The sequence below is a fragment of the Capsicum annuum genome, chromosome 9 (genome assembly GCF_002878395.1).
Source record: "Capsicum annuum cultivar UCD-10X-F1 chromosome 9, UCD10Xv1.1, whole genome shotgun sequence".
In the NCBI taxonomy this organism is placed as follows: Eukaryota; Viridiplantae; Streptophyta; class Magnoliopsida; order Solanales; family Solanaceae; genus Capsicum; species Capsicum annuum.
The window spans coordinates 128504411-128524031 of record NC_061119.1 but is presented as its reverse complement, the minus strand read 5'-3'; the positions used below and the strand labels follow the sequence as shown (position 1 = coordinate 128524031).

The 19621-nt window shown below is 34.5% G+C and overlaps 1 long non-coding RNA gene across 2 annotated transcripts in view; it reads right to left on the bottom strand.

The window, feature by feature from the left end:
- The window catches only part of LOC107842493, a 32378-nt gene extending 17102 nt beyond the window's left edge, over positions 1–15276 (bottom strand). The window contains exons 1-2 of one of the 2 annotated variants that reach the window (XR_001665803.2): positions 14036–15276; positions 12335–12566 (exon numbers count right to left, since the gene is read on the bottom strand). This is a non-coding gene — a long non-coding RNA (uncharacterized LOC107842493). Of the gene's footprint in view, positions 1–12334; positions 12567–14035 lie in introns of those variants that run through there. The other variant, XR_001665804.2, reaches the window with a different exon arrangement.
- Between the last annotated feature and the right edge of the window lie 4345 nt (positions 15277–19621).

Here is a 19621-nt window from a genome sequence, read left to right as displayed (position 1 = left end):
TTTCATACATCCTGCATATTTCTTATAAATATTTATGATGATGATGTTTATACAACTGCATACACCCCCATATACTCAGTTCCTTTCCATGGTACTGACCTACATCTTTAGATGTGGGCTGTATTTTCTCAAAATATTGGTTCAGATGCTCAGTTCTAGGTTCGACAGTGATTCTTTGGGCACGCTGTTCTACATCCTCTTTTGTGGTGAGTCCTCAAGTTCAAAGGACGTGATGTCTAATGTAGGTTTCATGGAATTGTTTACATTTGATAACTGAGTATGAGTCAGTTGGGGCATATCTCAATGGATCACTGGTTTTATTGATTTTCTTAGAGGCTTGTCAGACTAGTATAGATATTGGGAGTTGACTAATAAGTCATATTTTGTCATCTTTCTAAAATTCTTTTATTCTTGGATGATGATTACTCTTATTTTCTGAGGTGTTACAAACTTGGTATCAGAGCCTAAGGTTTTAAGGTGTCCTAGGGAGTCTGACAAGCCGCGTTAAGTGGAGTCTTGATCATCAGTGTGTAGCACGCCACATCTATGAGTAAGAGGCTACAAAACGTTTTAGGAAAAAGTATGATTCTTTCTTTCAGAAGTCTATCATGCTTAAAGTGTCTATCTCTACTATTGACTCATGCTCTCCTTTTTCAGAAATATGCCTCTACGTTGAGCGAGAAGGAATAATGATGGTCAATAACCTCAACCCGCTGACCTATTGAATAAAAACATATCTCATGCTAAATTTCGGGCAGCCTTTCAGGCGCTGGCCCAAGCTGTTACTGCAAATGTTCAGGCCAACTCGGCCCTGGTTCCACAGCAGTAGAGAGGTGATTTAGCTGCTGCTAGGATCCATGACTTTATACCGATGAATCTGCCAGAATTCTATGGGTTCAAGTCTGATAAGGATCCACGGTTGTTTTTAGAGGAGGTGCGAAAGATTACTCAGGTGATGCATGTATCTGAGGAACATAGTGTGGAGTTGGTTGCGTATAGGTTAAAAGACTTTGCTTATTACTGGGTTGTTTCTTGAAGGAAAGGTATAGGTAAGGGAGCTGTCCCTATGACTTGGCAAGAGTTCCAAGATGCATTCCTGGATAAGTTTTTCCCTTTGGAGATAAGGCAGGCGAAGGTGGAAGAGTTTATGAACCTACAACAGGGTTCTATAACGGTTAGGGAGTACTGTCTAAAGTTTAATTAGTTGGCCAAGTATGCTCCTGACTTAGTGGATGATAATCGGGCGAGTATGAGTAAGTTTGTGACTGGAGTGTCTAGTTCTATGGTTAAGGAGTGTAGGTCTGCTATGCTGAATAATGAGATGAATTTTTCTAAGTTGATGACTCATGCCCAATAAATTGAGGCAGACAAGATTAAGGAGAGAGATAGAATGAGAGAAAATAAGAGATCTAGGGCCGAGCAGCATGGACAGGGTCAGACTAGATCGCAGGGAGGGAGTCAGCCTTAGTATCAGAATCATTCATCTATGCCAGCACTGTCATCTACTAGTGCTCTCATGCCTAGAGGTAGGTAGGAGCAAGGTAGCAAGTCATATGCATCCAGGTTCCAATACAATACTGGCAGTAAGCCAAATCATCCCCTATGTCCTAAGTATGGTAGGGCTCATTTGGGTGAATGTTGGGGTAAGAAGAGGGGTTATTTCTAGTATGGTGACATGGGTCACAGAGTTAGAGATTGTCCATAGGATGGATAAGGGCGTTGTGACTATCGCCCTTAGAGCCAAACTCAAACTGTTAGTGCTCCAGTACCAGCGACTCGCCCAGCCCCAGCTCAAGGCGCCTCTTCTAGCAATGCTGGCAGGCAGCGCCAAAATAGATTCTATGCTTTACCATCCCACTAGGAATAGGAGGACTCTTCCGATGTTGTTACTAGTGTGCTTCATGTATTTCAGTTTGATGTGTATGATTTGTTGGATCCTGGATCCAGTTTCTCATATGTTACACCTTTGATTGCTGTGAATTTTTAAATGAGTCCTGAGATTATTCCTGAGCCTATCCTAGTTTCTACCCCAGTGGGTGATTCGATTGTTGTCCAAAAAGTATATAAAAAATGTCCTATTACCGTTCTTCATAGATTCTTGTTGGCTGATCTGATTGAGTTAGAAATGGTAGATTTTGATGTGATTCTGGGTATGGACTGGTTGTATACTTCTTATGCCTCTATTGATTGTCTGACCCGAGTGGTCAAGTTTCAGTTTTTGGATGCATCCGTGTTTGAGTGGTCTGGGAATTCTTTGTCACCAAAGAGTTATTTTATCTCTTACCTCAAAGCTAGAAAGCTTATTTCCAAGGGGTGTATTTACCATTTGGTTAGAGTCAAAGACACTAAGTTTGAGACTCCAACTCTCCAGTCTGTTAACATCGTCAATGATTTTTTTGATGTCTTTCCAGATAATCTCCAAGGGATACCTACTGATAGAGAGATAGAGTTCGGGATTGATCTTCTTCTCGATACTCAGCCCATTTCTATTCCTTCTTACCGTATGGCCCCTGCAGAACTTAAGGAGTTGAAAGAGCAACTCAAAGATCTACTAGATAAGGGTTTCATAAGGCCTAGTATTTCTCCTTGGGGTACTCCTGTGTTGTTTGTGAGAAAGAAAGATGGCTATTTGCATATATGCATTGATTACCACCAACTGAATAAATTCACCATAAAAAATAAGTACCTCCTTCCGAGAATAGATGATTTGTTTGACCAATTGCAAGGTGCAAGTTATTTCTCAAAGATAGACCTTCGTTGCGGATATCATTAACTCAAATTTAGGGAGTGTGACATCTCGAAAACCATTTTCCAAACTCGTTATGGCCATTTTGACTTTCTTGTTATGTCTTTTGGGTTAACTAATACCCTAGCAGCTTTCATGGACCTCATAAATTGAGTGTTCAGACCATATCTGAATATGTTTGTCATAGTGTTCATTGATGATATACTGGTGTACTCCCGTAGTGAGGATGAACATTTTAATCATCTCGGAACTGTCTTGCAAATCCTTAGAGATCACAAGTTATTTTCCAAGTTCAGTAAGTGTGAGTTTTGGCTAAGGTCAGTTGCTTTTCTGGATTATGTCATTTCTTCTGAGGGTATTAGAGTTGATCCCCAAAAGATCAAAGCTGTTAGAAATTAGCCTAGACCTATTTCTCTGACTGATATCCGAAATTTCTTGGGTTTAGCTGGCTATGACCACCATTTTATTGAGGGTTTCTCTACTATAGCGTCTCCTATGACTCGGTTGATCCAAAAGAAAGTGAAGTTCTTGTGGTCCGAATCTTGTGAGAAGAGTTTTCAGGAGTTGAAGACTCGACTCACTTCAGCCCCTATTTTGACTTTGCCTGATGGTGTTGATGGTTTTGTAGTGTACTGTGATGCTTTGAGAGTTGGGTTGGGTTGGGTTGCGTATTGATGCAGAAGGGTAAGGTGATAGCTTATGCTTCTAGATAGTTGAAACCCCATGATAAAAATTGCCCCACCCATGACCTTAAGTTGGCTGCTACTGTGTTTGTTTTAAAAATCTGGAGACACTATTTGTATGGTGTCCATGTTAATGTTTTCACTGATCATAAGAGTCTGCAGTATGTGTTTACCCAGAGAGAATTGAATCTTAGCCAGAGACGATGGTTAGAATTGTTAAAGGACTATGATATGAGTGTGTTGTACCATCTGGGTAAGGCCAATGTTGTGGCGGATACCCTAAGTAGAGTGTCCATGGGTAGTGGTTTGTATGTGCTAGAAGGTAAGAAAGAGTTGGCTCATGATGTACATCATTTGGCTAGATTGGGGGTTAGGTTGTTTAACTTTACTGAAGGTAGTATAGGGGTTCAGAGTAGTTCCAAATCCTCCTTGGTTTTGGAAGTGAAGGAAAAGCAATACTTAGATGCTAGTTTGGACAGACTGAAGAAGTCAGTGAAGGACCAAAAAGTAGAGGTTTACTCCCAAGGGGGAGATGGTATGTTAAGATTGCAGGGTAGATTGTGTGTCCCAAATGTTGATGATCTAAGACAGAGGATTATGGATAAAGCGCATGAGGCGCGATATTCTATACATCCTGGTGCCACCAAGATATACCGAGACTTACGGGAAATCTATTGGTGGAGTGGCATGAAGAAAGATATAGCAGCGTTTGTAGCTAAGTGTGCAACATGCCAACAGGTTAAGGTTGAACACTAAAGACCTGGTGGTATAATGCAAGAGTTTAGTATTCTCACCTGGAAGTGGAAATAGATAATTATGGACTTCGTGATTGGTTTACCTTCTTCCCGATGCCATTATGATTCCATTTGGGTTGTGGTTGGTAGGTTAACTAAGTCTGCTCATTTCTTGCCTATTCATACTTCATATATTTCTGAGGATTACGCTAGATTGTATATCCGAGAGCTAGTCAGACTACATGGAGTTCCCTTGTCTATCATTTCAGATAGGGGTACTCAATTCACTTTGCAATTTTGGAAAGCTTTTCAGAAGGGTCTTGGTACCCAAGTACTTTTGAGTTCTGCTTTTCATCCGCAGACCGATGGTCAGGCTGAGTGGACCATCCAGACCTTAGAGGATATGTTGAGAGCTTGTGCACTTTACTTTAAGTGAAGTTGGGATGATCACTTACCATAGATAGAGTTTGCTTACAATAACAGTTTCCACTCTAGTATTAGCATGGATCCATTTGAAGCCTTATATGGGAGGAAGTGTAGATCACCCATAGGTTGGTTCGAGGTGGATGAAGCGGCTGTGAGTGGTCCTGATTCAGTATTTGAGGCTATGGAAAAATTTAAGTTGATTAGGGAAAGGTTGAAAACTGCGTAGAGTCGTCAGAAGTCATATGCGGATATTAGAAGGAGAGACCTTGAGTTTGAAGTTGGTGACCTAGTGTATCTAAAAATTTCACCCATGAGGGGGGTGAAGAGATTCGGAAAGAAGGGGAAGCTTAGTCCCTATTATGTTGGTCCTTACAAAATTCTTAGCCGTGTTGGTAAGGTAGCTTATGAAGTCGAGTTGCCTTCCAAGTTGTCCTTTGTTCATCCAATATTTCATGTCTCTATGCTTAGAAAGCATATTAAAGATGCTGTGGTAGTGGATTCCTCTGTGAGTGTTGACATTCAAGAAAATCTTTCTTTTGATGAGATTCCTGTTGAGATTCTTTATTTCAGTGTTCGAAGACAAAGAAACAAAGAAGTTCCCTTGGTTAAGGTGTTGTGGTGAAACCAGTTTGTTGAGGGTGCAACTTCGGAAGCTGAGACGGATATGCGATCCAAGTACTCGCACCTATTTTCTGCGAACTTCGATCAAGCCGAAGGTACCGTTCTTTCCTAAATCATGCACTTTTGATAAAAGTTGCAGCAGTTCAGCTGTCATTTATTATGTGTTCAGCTGTAGTTTCTTGAATTTATGCATTCTATGTTGCATTCGGAGTGACAAAACGATGCGGTGATGAGTCTAACAAATAGTTTCAGCTGTATTCTCTATTCCCTATCTAATCTTGGCATGTCTAGCGTCATTCGAGGATGAATGTTTCCAAAGGGGGGTGATGTAATACCCTGGGAAATTTTTCGTTGAAATTTTGTGCGTAAACGTGCCGGGTTCTATCTTCTAGAATGAATTATAAATTTTTCATGCGGAATGTCTTAGATTATGACCCACCATTGCATATAGTATCGAATAATCTTTCCAAAGATATGTGGATCATCCAAAATGGACACCCGAGCGATGAGTTATGAACATTCCGATCGAACCGCGAATAGTAGTGAAAAGTAAACCATGCAGGAAAAGTACAAAGGCCTGGCGTATTTTTGCTCCAAATTTAAACGATCATAACTCCTTGTACATAATGATATGGCTGATTTACTATATATCAACGGAAAGCTCTGCGAGTCCTTTTTCCAATGAAATTGGTTTCATCCAATATGGATATTGGAGTAAAATGTTATGGTTGTTCTACTTTAGACTATCAAAACAGTCCACCAAAAGACAGATTCGAGAATTATTTGATTTTTAGGGGCGTTTTGGTCATTCCCCTCACCCAAAATCCATCCAAACCCTATATTAAAGCCTATTAGAAGCATTATATGTTGTATTTCATCAAATTCCCTCAAAAAGAAAACCCTAACTCCTACATCCAACTTCAAGAACCTCCAAAGTTCACCATTAATTCTGCAAATTTATTCAAGATTCCAAGTTCCTAGTTCAAGAACTCCAAGAACCATCATTCAAAGGCACGATTAACATCTCAAAAATGAGTATCGATCTAAAGTTCATCATTCAAGGTTTGTGGGGTTTTTTAACAAGAACTCTATTTCGTTCTTGTGCCCAAAAGTAATTTTCTTTACAAAGGCATGATTTTTATTTGACTTTTACGAATTTGAAGCATGAACCCGTATCTTATGATGATTATTATGAAATCTTGATTTTTATGATTTTGAAAGATAAATTTACATGTGTGGAGATATAAAGCATGAATCTTGAATGACATTTATCATAATTTTGATATTTGGGTCGTGAATCCCCATTGGAAATTGTGTTTTTGTTGACAAAGTGTGTGTTATAAGCACGTTGATGTTGAATATTTGAGATATTTTGAATGATTTGTCCTTTTGATCTTAATGGGATTATTTTGAACTCGAGGGTAAAAGAAATCCACAACGTGATTGATTTTGATAGATAGGAAGCATGATGGCTCCCGATGTATATTTATATATTACCAAAATTATTTTGTTGTGGATTGTCTTTGACATGATTTTAGCTAAGTCTAGGAGAAATCTTTAGCACCGAGTGGGAGGTATAAAGCAACCTTACTTCCGTAGAACTATGTGCCCCCGTAGGAGTGAGCCTGAGGCTGATTTATATAGTGATCACTAGTTTGTGTGGATTTGATATCAATAGTCCTACTCCGATGGCAAGGATAGGACGGCTCTCCCCAACGTGGGTTGTACGTTGGACTCCATGTAGCTTACATGGTTTATATCAGTTATAGGATCTCCCAGGGTGTGTGTGTTTCCTTGTGTCTATGGTGAATGGTGAAGTGATTTGAAAGTGGAATTGTGAAATTCTTTTGAAAGATTTAAATGATATTTACACTATGAGAATTGATATTCTTGATGAATTGAAAGTGATTGACAAATTATACGATGACTCATATGTGTTATTGTACTTATTTTATCCTCTCATGATTATGATGATTTTCTTCGGGCTATGTGAGTCTTTCATACATCCTGAATATTTCTTATAAATATTTATGATGATGATGTTTATACAACTACATACACCCCCATATACTCGGTTCCTTTCCAAGGTACTGACCCATATTTTCGGATATGGGCTGCATTTTCTTGGAATGTAGGTTTAGGTGCTCAGTTCCAGTTTTGACAGTGATTCTTTGGGCACGCTATTCTACATCCTCTGTTGTGGTGAGTCCTCATGTTCTGAGGACGTGATGTCTGATGTTGGTTTCACAGAATCGTTTACATTTGATAACAGAGTATGAGCCAGTCGGGGCATGTCTCAATGGCTCGCTGGTTTTATTTATTTTCTTAAAGGCTTGTCAGACTAGTATAGATGTTAGGAGTTGACTAATAAGTCGTATTTTGTCATCTTTCTGAAATTCTTTTATTCTTGGATGATGATTACTCTGTTGATATTTGAGGGTTATTTATGGAAACCCCGTTGATTTGTGTTGAACTGAATGAAAATGGCTCAAAGGGTTAGCTTGGGGCTACTCGTAGCCTCAAGCACCGTGTGATACTCCGGGACCCATTTTCTGGGGCGTTACAGATAATAGATCCATATCTCTGGCCTCACCAAATTTAGTCCTCACCATTTATGTAGAAAGACTGAAATATGACTTAGAACACAAGGTAAGAAAGATCCACATGATTAGAAACAATAAATGGGGAAGTTCCCTAAAAACATCTTATAGCATCTCAAAGATAGATATGGATGTCTATATAACAATCTGCGAGACTTTATTAGACTCCTCATTCTTACACTATTGAGACTAATGAACCCGACTCTAGTATGAATTTTTCACGACTGAAAAACCTAGTGTAATAATGGCACTAGTCGTGGCAAACCTTGACAAGTGAGCCTATCACCTAAATTGATATGAGAAATGCTATATGCAGTTTTGATTTTGTGCAGCTAACTTTAAGGGACCAGGTCCCTAGATGTGCAAGGTACTGTACAACTAGCACGCATTGTCTGCACAATTTTATCCTCTTATGTAAAAAACTTACAGGTGCTAATTAATACTAATTAGGATAGCTGGTCTAATGATATTCCAATCCTAATCATCACTTATCTATTACAGAAAAGAGATGCTTCTTTATCAAATAAGGTTTTTACAATAAAAAGAGTAAAGAGAGATAGAAAAAAACCTCCATTACTCAAGTTCTTAGCTATTTATTTGAGTTGAAATTGAAATTGTTCTTGAGTTAGTAATGATTTGTAACTGAACTACTCATATTATAAGAGTAGTGTTTTTCTCTTTGAGTGGAGAGTGCTTAGGTAGAGTTGCTTAAGTGTAAGGCTGATTAGAGTTAATCAGCGTAAATAGTCCTTGGTAGAGTTGCCAAGTTGACCTTGAGTAGATTTAATATGAGTGAAAGTATCCTAGAGGTAGGATAAAATCTAGACTATAATTAGGAGATTAATTATATTGGATTTTTTAGTTCTTGTGAGGAAGAGCCATGGTTTTTCCCGTCCTAGGTTTCCACATAAATTCTTGTGTTTTTACCTTCCTGCACTGCCTTTGTTATTCAAGAACCTCATAGTTGCTTTACTGTTGTATTACTTGTGATTGACATTGAGGGACCTAGTCCCTCACAACCCCCAAGGATTCCAATAGTTAGTATCAGAGCGAGGTTCACCCTAAAAGGTTCACATCTAGAGTGTTCTACTCATCATGGTTGCTTTAACTAAATTAGGGGTAGAAGGAAAGAAAGCAAAAAGGAAGAGATTCCTTATGTTGAAGACCCTAGAGTATGATCTAGGTGAAGAAGACACTGATGTTGCACCTCTGGTAGTGAGGATTGTTAGAGCTATATAAAGGGGTGGTCATCTTAGCAAAGAGAATGATCAAAATCTCTAAAATTCAAAAAGAAAAGATGCAGCTAGCTATATAATAAAGAAGATGTTGGTTGCATAGGAAGAGTCCTTACATAAATATTAGAAAGACAAGGAGGATGGATATGGTTTCATGCTAAAACATGGTGAGAAGAAAATAATCTCAGGATTCTGTAGCTCTATAAAGGCCACTACTAAAAATAGAGAAGAAAATGTGGTAGAAAAGGATGACAACCAATACTAGTTTATGGATAGTGGTTGTTCTAGACACATAACTGGGAGGGTTGATTGTTTTTTCTCTCCCAAGGCACTTCAAGGGGGAAGTTTGTCTTTTGGAAGTAAAAAAAAGGTTACATCCAAGGTGTTCGAAAGATTGGGAAATCACCTCATCATGCAATAGAAGATGTGTATTATGTGAATGGGCTAAACTACATTCTTCTAAGTGTATCTCACATTTGTAACAAAGGAAATGAGGTAAAATTCTCATCTAATGGATGCACTGTATCAAGCATGAAATCTTGAAAGATTATTCTCAAATCCAAAAGGATCAAGGACATGTATTTAGCAGATCTAGAGTTTGTAGATGATGGGGTATTAAGTTTCTTAAGTACACTAGGTGAAGATGATCATTTATGGCATAAAAGATTAGGGTATGTGAGTTCCTCCTTGTTAAACAAACTAATTTCTAGGGACCTGGTCCGTGGCTTGCCAAAGTTGAAATTTCCTAATAACAAAGTTCGTGATGCTTGTGTTAAAGGTAAACAAACTAGATACTTCTTCAAATTGAAAAAGCAAGTAAGCACTTCCAGACCTTTTGAAATACTATACATGGATTTATGTGGACCTATCAAAGTCCAAAGTAGAGGAGGGAAGAAATATATGCTGGTTATTGTAGATGTGTATTCCAGGTTCACCTGGACAATGTTTATAAGAACCAAAGATGAAATATATGGGGTTCTTGTGGCTTTTGCCAAGAAAATCCAATTGAGGCTAAATTGCAAAATTGGTGAATTTAGGTCTAATCATGAGACTGATTTTGAGAATTCTCAAGTTGATGAATTCTATGCTAAGCATGGAATAAGTCACAACTTTACTACTCCTAGAACTCCACAAAAATATGGAGTTGTTGAAAGGAAAAATAGAACTCTCATAGAGATTGCTAGGCCTATGCTAATTGATAGTAGTTTTCCAAAGAATTTCTAGGCTGAAGTAGTGAATACTGCTTGTTATGTAACTAATAGGTGTTTGATTATATCACTTCTAAATAAAACTCCATATAAGCTGGTATTCAATAGATAGCCTAGGATAGACTACTTTAGACCTTTTGGATGCAAATGTTTTGTGCTAAACAATAGGAAGAGAGAATTGGGAAAATTTGATTCCAATAGTGATGAAGCTGTGTTTGTAGGTTACTCCTCTACTATAAAGGCTTAAAGACTGTTCAATAAAAGAACACTATGTGTTGAAGAAAGTATTCATATGATCTATACTAAGTCAGGAAGTCAAATGACCACTGGAGAGATTGAAAGTTCAGAAGATGAAGAACTCATTCCGGTCCAAAGGGATGTTATTACTGAAGATGATGATCAAGGGAGTAATGATGCAGATGAGAGTAATGACAGTGATGATGATCCAGGATCTCATCCATAAATTCCAGCTCTACTAGAAGAATAACCAGAGGAAATCAGTCAGAATTCACACGGACCAGGTTTCAGTGGTATCAATCTTCGAAGGCAAAACTGGAGGAACAAAATCTTTCATCCCCATGATTACCTGACTACACCCTTGGAAACTGGAGTTCAAAAAAGAGCTCAAGCTAGGAATGCTATGGCATTTTTAGCCTTTTTATCCTAAATTGAGCCCAAAAATGTAAAAGAGGCTTTAAAAGATGTTGATTGGATTAATGCAATGTAATAAGATCTTTATCAATTTAAAAGAAGTAAAGTATGGAATTGGGTCCCTAGGCCTATTGACAAAACAATTATTGGGACTAAATGGGTGTACAAGAATAAGCAAGATGAAAACAGAAATATCAATAGAAACAAAGCAAGGTTGGTTGTTCAAGGTTATAACTAGGAAGAAGGGATTGACTATGATGAGACCTTTTACACTTTAGCAAGAATAGAGAAAATCAGTATTCTTGTTGTATTTGCTGTAGATATGGGATTTAAACTATTTCAAATGGATGTCAAAAGTGCCTTCCTAAATGAAAATTTGAAAGAAGCAGTATATGTCAAACAACCTCCAAGTTTTGAAGATGTAGACTTTCCTCATCATGTACTTAAATTGGACAAATCTCTTTATGGTTTGAAGCAAGCACCAAGGGCATGGTATGAGAAACTCTCAAAGTTTCTCATGGAAAATGGCTTCAAAAGAAGGAAAATAGATAATACTCTATTTTTAAAGACTAGAGTTAGTAGTCTATTGATCGTTCAGATGTATGTTGATGACCTAATCTTCAGAGCTACTTTTGAATCCCTATGTGAAGAATTTGGTAAACTAATGGGAAGTAAATTTGAAATGAGTTTGATGGGTGAATTAAGGTTCTTTCTAGGTCTACAAATTAAGCAAGCTTCTCAAGGGACAATGATTTGTCAAGAGAAGTACATCAAGGAGCTACTGAAAAAGTATAACATGGGAGATGCCGAGCCAATTAATACCCTAATTGGAACCAGCTCAAAAATATACAATGATGAGTTACGTCCTTTCACTACTAAAAAATGCCAAAAAACGACGGCCAGCGTCGTTTTTTTGGGCAAAAGCGACGAAAATCCGTCGCTTTTTTTCATCTAAAAAGGGGCATTGGTTTTTGAAAACGACAGCATGCATCGCTTTTATTACGATGGACAATGTCGTTTTTTGAAAAAAAAATTTAGTTACTTTTTTTAGAAAAAGAGACGTTGTGCGACGTTTTTTATTCTTCATGTGAAGAACACATGATGAACAAAAAACGACGCTATGCGTCGTTTTATTGAAGGAAATTTTTTTTTAAAATTAGAAAAAATTACATTGTCCGTTGTATTTTGAGAAAAATAATTTATTTTTTTCATAATGAAGAAAAGAAGTGACGTTGGCCGTCGCATTTTGTTCTTCATAATGAAGAAAAAAAGCGATGTTGACTGTCAATTTTTGTTCTTCATAATGAAGGAAAAAAGCGACGTTGGCCGTCGCTTTTCTACATTTTTTTTAATGCAAAAATCTGCATTTCTTGTATCCCACCTGCCAAATAAAAATGCAATTCAATATATACAGACTCATGCAACACACATTTCTAAAATAATCTTACAACGCACAACATTATCAAAACATTTAAGCAATTCAAGTCAACAACACTTAAAAAATCAAATCCAAAATACAAAACACTTAATTAATTAATCCAACAACTACCAAAACACTTAAACAATCCTAAAGTTTTTTCATTGGAGTCTACAGGTGTCCGAGATTTCTTTTTAGCAGTTGACTTCGAACTCTTATCAGGACGAGGCCAATCACCGTCACCACTGGATGTCATTTGTATGCAAATTTACATCAAAACATATAAAAATCAAGTCATTAGTTCATATTTCATGTGACTACATTTACTATTTTCAAGTTACTAGTATACATTTCAAGATACTACACTCAAATTATTTTCAAATATCTAATTGACATTTTATTTCACTACACTTAACCATTTTCAAATAACTAATAGACATTTCAAGTAACTACATTTAATCATTTTCAAGTCACTACTACACGTTTTAGTCACTATACTTAACCATTTTCAAATAACTAATTCACATTACAAGTCACCACACTTAGAATATTTTTAAGTTACTAGTACACATTTCAAATCACTACACTTTGACTATTTTCAATTAATTAAATCACATTTCAAGTCAATATACTTAATCATTTTCAAGTGACTATACTTTATTATTTTAAAGTTATTAGTACACATTTAGAGTGACTACACTTAACCATTTTCAAGCATCATGTTCACAATTTCAAGTAACTACACTTAACCATTTTCAAGTCACGAGTTCTTAATTTCAAGTAACTACACTTAATCATTTTCAAGTCACTACAATTAATAATTTTCAAATAACTTATTCACTAGTACACATTTCAAGTCACTACACTCAAACCATTTTCAAATAGCTAATTAACATTTCAAGTCACTATACTTAAGCATTTTTAAGTAACTATAGTTAACCATTTTCAAGTCACTAGTACACATTTCAAGTCACTACACTTAACCATTTTCAAATAACTAATTCATGTTTCAAGACACTAGAATTAACCATTTTCAAATAATTAATTCACATTTCAAGTCACTATACTTAACCATTTTCAAGTAACTACTTTCCATTTAAAATAACTATACTTAACCATCTTCAAGTCACTACACTTAATCATTCATTTCAAGTTACTATACTTAACCACTTTCAAGCAACTAATTTACATTCCAAGTAACTACACTCAATCATTTTCAAGTCACAAGTTTACAATTTCAAGTAACTACACTAAACCATTTCCAAGTCACTACACTTAATAATTTTTAAATAACTTATTCACATTTCAAGTCTCTACACTCTAACCATTTCCAAGTGACGACTTATCCGTTTGTAAATACTCATTTGAGGAGAAGGAATGGAACAAGGTTGTGAATACTGAATAGCTTTTATTACAACAAGAATGAGCATGATCTTTTCTCAATCACGATAACCGACAGACAATGGAGAAGAATGTGTTTTTGAATTCAGGTACCAAAGTCTTGGAACAGCTAACTTGGCAAAGCTAAGAAGTTCTTAGAAATAACACTTTTTTAACATATTCAGTTCTTATAAACACTTCAACAGACAATCTCTTGTAGTGCCCAAGAATTAGGAAGCATAGTTTTCTTTAAAGCTCTAAATTTCCAAAAGAATGCAAGATATAATAATGGATGCATTGGGAAACAGATAGCTAGAAATGATGCAAAACTAACCTTCTCTCCATCAGCAAGCTTTTAAAGAAAATCAGTGACGGCTGTATATATTGAGATAAGCTTGCGATGTTATTTGTGTCAAAAGAATGAATGCCTGAACCAGTTAAATCAACTACAGTAACTCTATATCCAACTTCTTCTAAGAGTGCAATGGTTTTATACCAACACCAGGCCCCAAATCCACCACCATGAATGAGGACGAAATGGTTCATCTCTAAATCATCAACGCTCAATTACTGCCAAAGATAAACATCTAGAAGACTGAACTTAGACAAACTCACCATGACACAATAGTAGCAAGCACATCGTTTTTAAGGGGAATGAACCCATACGGAATAAAAATACATTCTTGACCAAGTCTCAGCTAAACCTACAAAATGGCTCACTTTCTATCATTTTCTTTTCAGATTATGGGTAGTAATTAGTACTAGAAAGAAGTTGGACTAAAATGTCCACTTCTACAGAAAAATGAATCATCCTTATGGCCTCACCTGCAGATCTGAGCTTCCGCAGATCTGCATACCGCCAAGAGGATTAATGTTTCCTTGGTCATACAATACTTTGTATAGGTGAGATGCATTAAAAACATTAATTTGTGTATATACATGCTTACTGAATTCCTAGACACAACAAACAATTTACTAAAGCAATGTTCTGGGGGGTTTGAAATGATGTACAAGCTTTTATTAAGTTGTGTGTTTTTTCATTTTTGCCAAAACCTTTTACCCAACTTTTTTTTTTCTATTCTTAAAACAATTACTTAGACAATGTCATTTTGTATCTTCACAAATGTATTTTTATTTTCTATAAAATGTAGGTGGTACGAAATGAAGGATGGACACCATGTTCTGCTACCCTGCATATTATTATAGTTAAATACTTTCAAGCAAGTGAATTTTCGAAGTTATTCAATGATGCATTGAAGAATTTACCTACCTTTAAGTTAGTTTTGAGTTTAATAAATTTGAAGTTACTCGTTTTTTGCCAGATCTGGGCGGGTTCGTTGACGGGTGGAGGACGACGGCGGGTAGGGGATTAGAGCAGCGGCGGGGTCCGCCGTCTGGTGGTGTGAGGGCTGCGACATCGCTGCTTGACTGATGATGGAGAGAAATTTTAGGGAGAGAGAGATATTGTAGAGAGAGAGGGAGAGAAGGTGCGGCTGTTTGTGGAAATGGATTAGGGTTCCCCTCTTTTTTGTGTATAAAGGAAATGAGGTAAGATCTTGATCTCAGTCATTGGATAATTTCTGATCAAGATTAGAATAATTTTTAAAAAAATGAGTTAAAATTTAGAATTAATATCAAATTGGCTAAAAATTGAATATAAATGGCTAGAATTGTAATAGATTATATAAAATTGAATAGAAAGTGGTTAGAATTTAAATGAATAGTGAACTTGAATTGAATTAGGCTACTAGATAATAATGATGAGAACAGAATAATAAGGCGCATGTGAAATTATATAAATTATCGATATTGATAATAATAAAGACAATGCATTTATAAATTGTGAGTGTGCATATTTACAAAAAATAATTTAATAAATATTAATAAAATTACAGAAAATGATGTATCTGAACTAATAAATCATAAAAATGATATCAAAAGTTAATAAAATAATTTTAAATTATGAATGTGACACGTCAAAAATCTATTTGATGCGAGAAAAATGTGCAAAATGTACTAACAATTAATATTGATAATTTTGCAAAAATAGCAGCCTAAAAATAGTATCGGTAGGTCAAAATGGATGTCAACATTAGTCGTTGGATCAATTTTGATCAATGACTAAGATTAAAATTACTTTAAAACGGGTCAAAAATTGAATTAATATCAATTTGGTTAAAATTGACATTAATTGTGTACAAGATGGCTAGAAAGTAAACACATTGAGAAATAAATAAAGACAATGCATTTGTAAATTGTGAGTGCGCATATTTATGTAAAAATAAATAAATATTAATAAAAATTATGTAAAATGTCAGATTTGAATTAATAAATTGTGAAAAATAATAATTTAATAAATGTGGAAATGATGAGAAAAATAGTAAGATGTCGATATTAAAATAAACTAAACATGTAAGAATCAATGTTACATAAAATTACTATATAAAATAGCAGCCTGAGAGGGGTATAGTGAGGTCGAAATTGAGTGTCAACACAATTAAATCGATTTAGTCCCACAAATTAGGTCTGTAGAGGGTACAGTGTACACATCCCTTCTCGAAAACCTATTCAAGCTTGAAGATTCTTGTAAAATAAAACACATATGCAGGATTTTTGTTGCAATTAAGATTTTGTTTTTTTTTCTTGTTGATTAGTTGCTACTATTTCTATTTTATGCATATTTTCTTATTGGTTAAATCGAAAAACGAACTGTTAAGGACTAAAAATTGATAAATAAAAAACTGATAAAAAATACCTTATTGATTTGATTATTGGTTTAACTTATTTAAAAATGGATAACCGATAAACTAAATCGATAATATATAAAATCAAACTGAACCAACCGATGCATACGCCTTATTTTAAGAAAAAAATAATGAAAATTGATTTTAATATTGACCGTTAATCAAATATGACGAACGGTTGAGACTAAAATTGAGGAGATATGTCAAAAAGGGATTAGAAATTGGGTTAAAAAAAGATTGAATTGGAGATTTCGATTACGTTAATACAACATATTAATATGATGAATTATCGGTTAATTGACTTCATTATTATAACTTCAATAGTGTATTATTACCTCGATCATATGATGTTAACGTATTATTCAAAATAGAGAAAATGGTCAAAAGCCCCCTAACCTTTACCTCAAATCCTAACTACACACTTATACTTTACAGGGGGCCTATGACCCCCCTGAACTATTTTAAAATTGAATTATTACCCCCTTTAACTATTTTAAAGTGGAATATCTACCCGTCTAAAAGCCCATACCCAGATTTTATTTTAATTTGTGGTCTACACGCGCTACCAAGTGTCATTCCACATAATTCCACGTCATATTTTTTTTAACTATAAAAACTTAATTCCACATCATATGCCATTCAATTCTTCTTCTTCTTCTTCTTCTTCTTCTTCTTCTTCTTCTTCTTCTTCTTCTCCTTCTTCTTTAATGGCATACTGAATCATATGGATTGCATACGATAGATAATCTTATCAAAATCAAATCAACAATTAATGTCCAAATATATTCAATTTTTACTAAATTCGACATTATTTCAACATTCAAAATTCGATGTCCATCGACACTGGACAGTGATAGTGACAGCAAAATTCAAAATTACGGTGACTTTATTTTTTTGATGAATTTCAACCTTCTCAGCGTTAATCAATTTTTTGGGGAGCTAAGGAATGATTCTAACCCAGAAATTAATTTAAATTTTTCTATCTAAATTGATTCAATATTCTCACGTAATTCGAGTTCTTGAATGCCATTGAAGAAGAAGAAGAAGAAGAAGAAGAAGAAGAAGAAGAAGAAGAAGAAGAAGAAGAAGAAGAAAAACTGAACAAGAAGAAGAAGAAATAAAGAAGAAATAAAAAGAATAATTAAAATTATATATATTTATTTAAAAAATATTAAAAATAAATTTTTAATAAATTATTTTCATTCTCACTCTCTTTTAAAGAGAGTGAAACACACTCTCTTGCTATGTCAGCGTTGGGGGGCAGTAATTTTATTTTAAAATAGTTCAGGGGGGTCATAGGACCCTCGCAAAGTATAAATGTGTAGTTGGGATTTGGGGTAAAGGTTGGGGGGGCTTTTGACCATTTTCTCTTCAAAATATTTGGATATATAGATTCAGTTAGCTATCTTTTAACTACTACATACATCACTATACGAGAGATACGTATATATATATATATTTTATTGACTATCAACTTTGTGATATGTACTATATATATCACAGACACGAGTATATTACCTTGCAATACAACATATTTTATTTCATCACATACACGAGTTTATTACCTTGCAATATTTTATTTCTACTCTGATGAATTATCGTTTAATTTATTAGCTTATATTATTATATTATAACTTCAACAATATATTATTACCTTGATCAATCGATCGTATGATATCAATATATGCAATATATATAGTTGATTGACTATAAAATTCACAGTATGTACTAGATACATCACATACAAATGTAAATTACCTCATAATACAACATTTTGTATACATACAATGATAAATTATCATTTAATTTAGCTTATATTATTATATTATAACTTCAACAGTATATTATTTTTTTGATCAATCAATCGTATGATATCAATTTATTCAATATATAATTGAATACATTTAATTTTTTTAAATATAAGTTTTTTTTATTTAACAGTAAATTAAAAATATCAAATATCGATGGACGGTGTCGTTTTCATAATGTTAATTTTTATTTAGTTTTAACAAAAGTGATGTTGACTGTCTCTTTTTGTAAAAAATAAAAAAAGATTAAAAATATTACAAATTGCGATGGACAACGTTGCTTTTCTAGAATTAATATTTTAAAAAATAAAAATTATAGCGACGTTGTCCGTCGTTTTTAATAAAAATAAATAAAAAATAAAAATTAAATTTAAAAAGCAATGGACAACGTCGATTTTCAAAAAATTAATTTTTATTTAGTGTTAAAAAAAAGTAACGTTGTCCGTTACTTTTTCTAAAAATAAAAAAAATTAAAAATAATTATAAATTGTGACGGTCAACGTCGCTTTTTCAGAATTAATATTTTAAAAAATAAAAATTATAGCAACGTTGTCTGTCACTTTTGATAAAAATAAACAAAAATAAAAATTAAATTTAAAAAGTGATGGACAACATCGCTTTTAATAAAAATAAGTAAAAAAAAAATTAAATTTAAAAATTAACGGACTACGCCGTATTTTAATAAATAATTATTATTATTTTTTAGTAAATAACAACGTTGTCCATTGCTTTTATAAAAAAAATTATAAATTATTTTTAATTACTTGACACAAAAATTCCTGAAAAAAAGAGACAGATATTAAGACGTTGGCCGTCACTTTTAATAAAATTTAAATAAAAATTAAAATTAAACTAAAAAAGCGACGACAGACGTTGCTTTTCTCATCGCCTTTTAAAGCGACATAGTCTGTCGCTTCATTTTGCATCGCTTTTTGGCCATTTTTAGTAGTGTTCAGTGAATAAGACAATGTATAGAGAGAATATTGGATCCTTGCTATATCTTACAAGTAAGCCTGACATTGTTTTCAGTGTAGGAATGTGTGCTAGATCTCAAGAGGACGGGGGACCTGGTCCTATACTATCCATCAGGAGACAGTTTTGACTTAGTAGGCTATGCTTATGCTGACTATGCTAGATATTTACTAGATAGAAAAAGCTCTTTAGGAATGGCACATTTAATTGGCTCATCCTTAATCTTCTGAGATTTGAAGAAGGAAAATTCAGTAGCTCTATCGACTGGTGAGGCTGAATATATTTCTACAGTTTCTTGTTGTGCACAACTACTATAGATCAAGTAGAAATTGAAAGACTTGGGTATTATCTCAGATACCATCCCTCTAATAGGTGAAAATAGAAATAATCTAAACA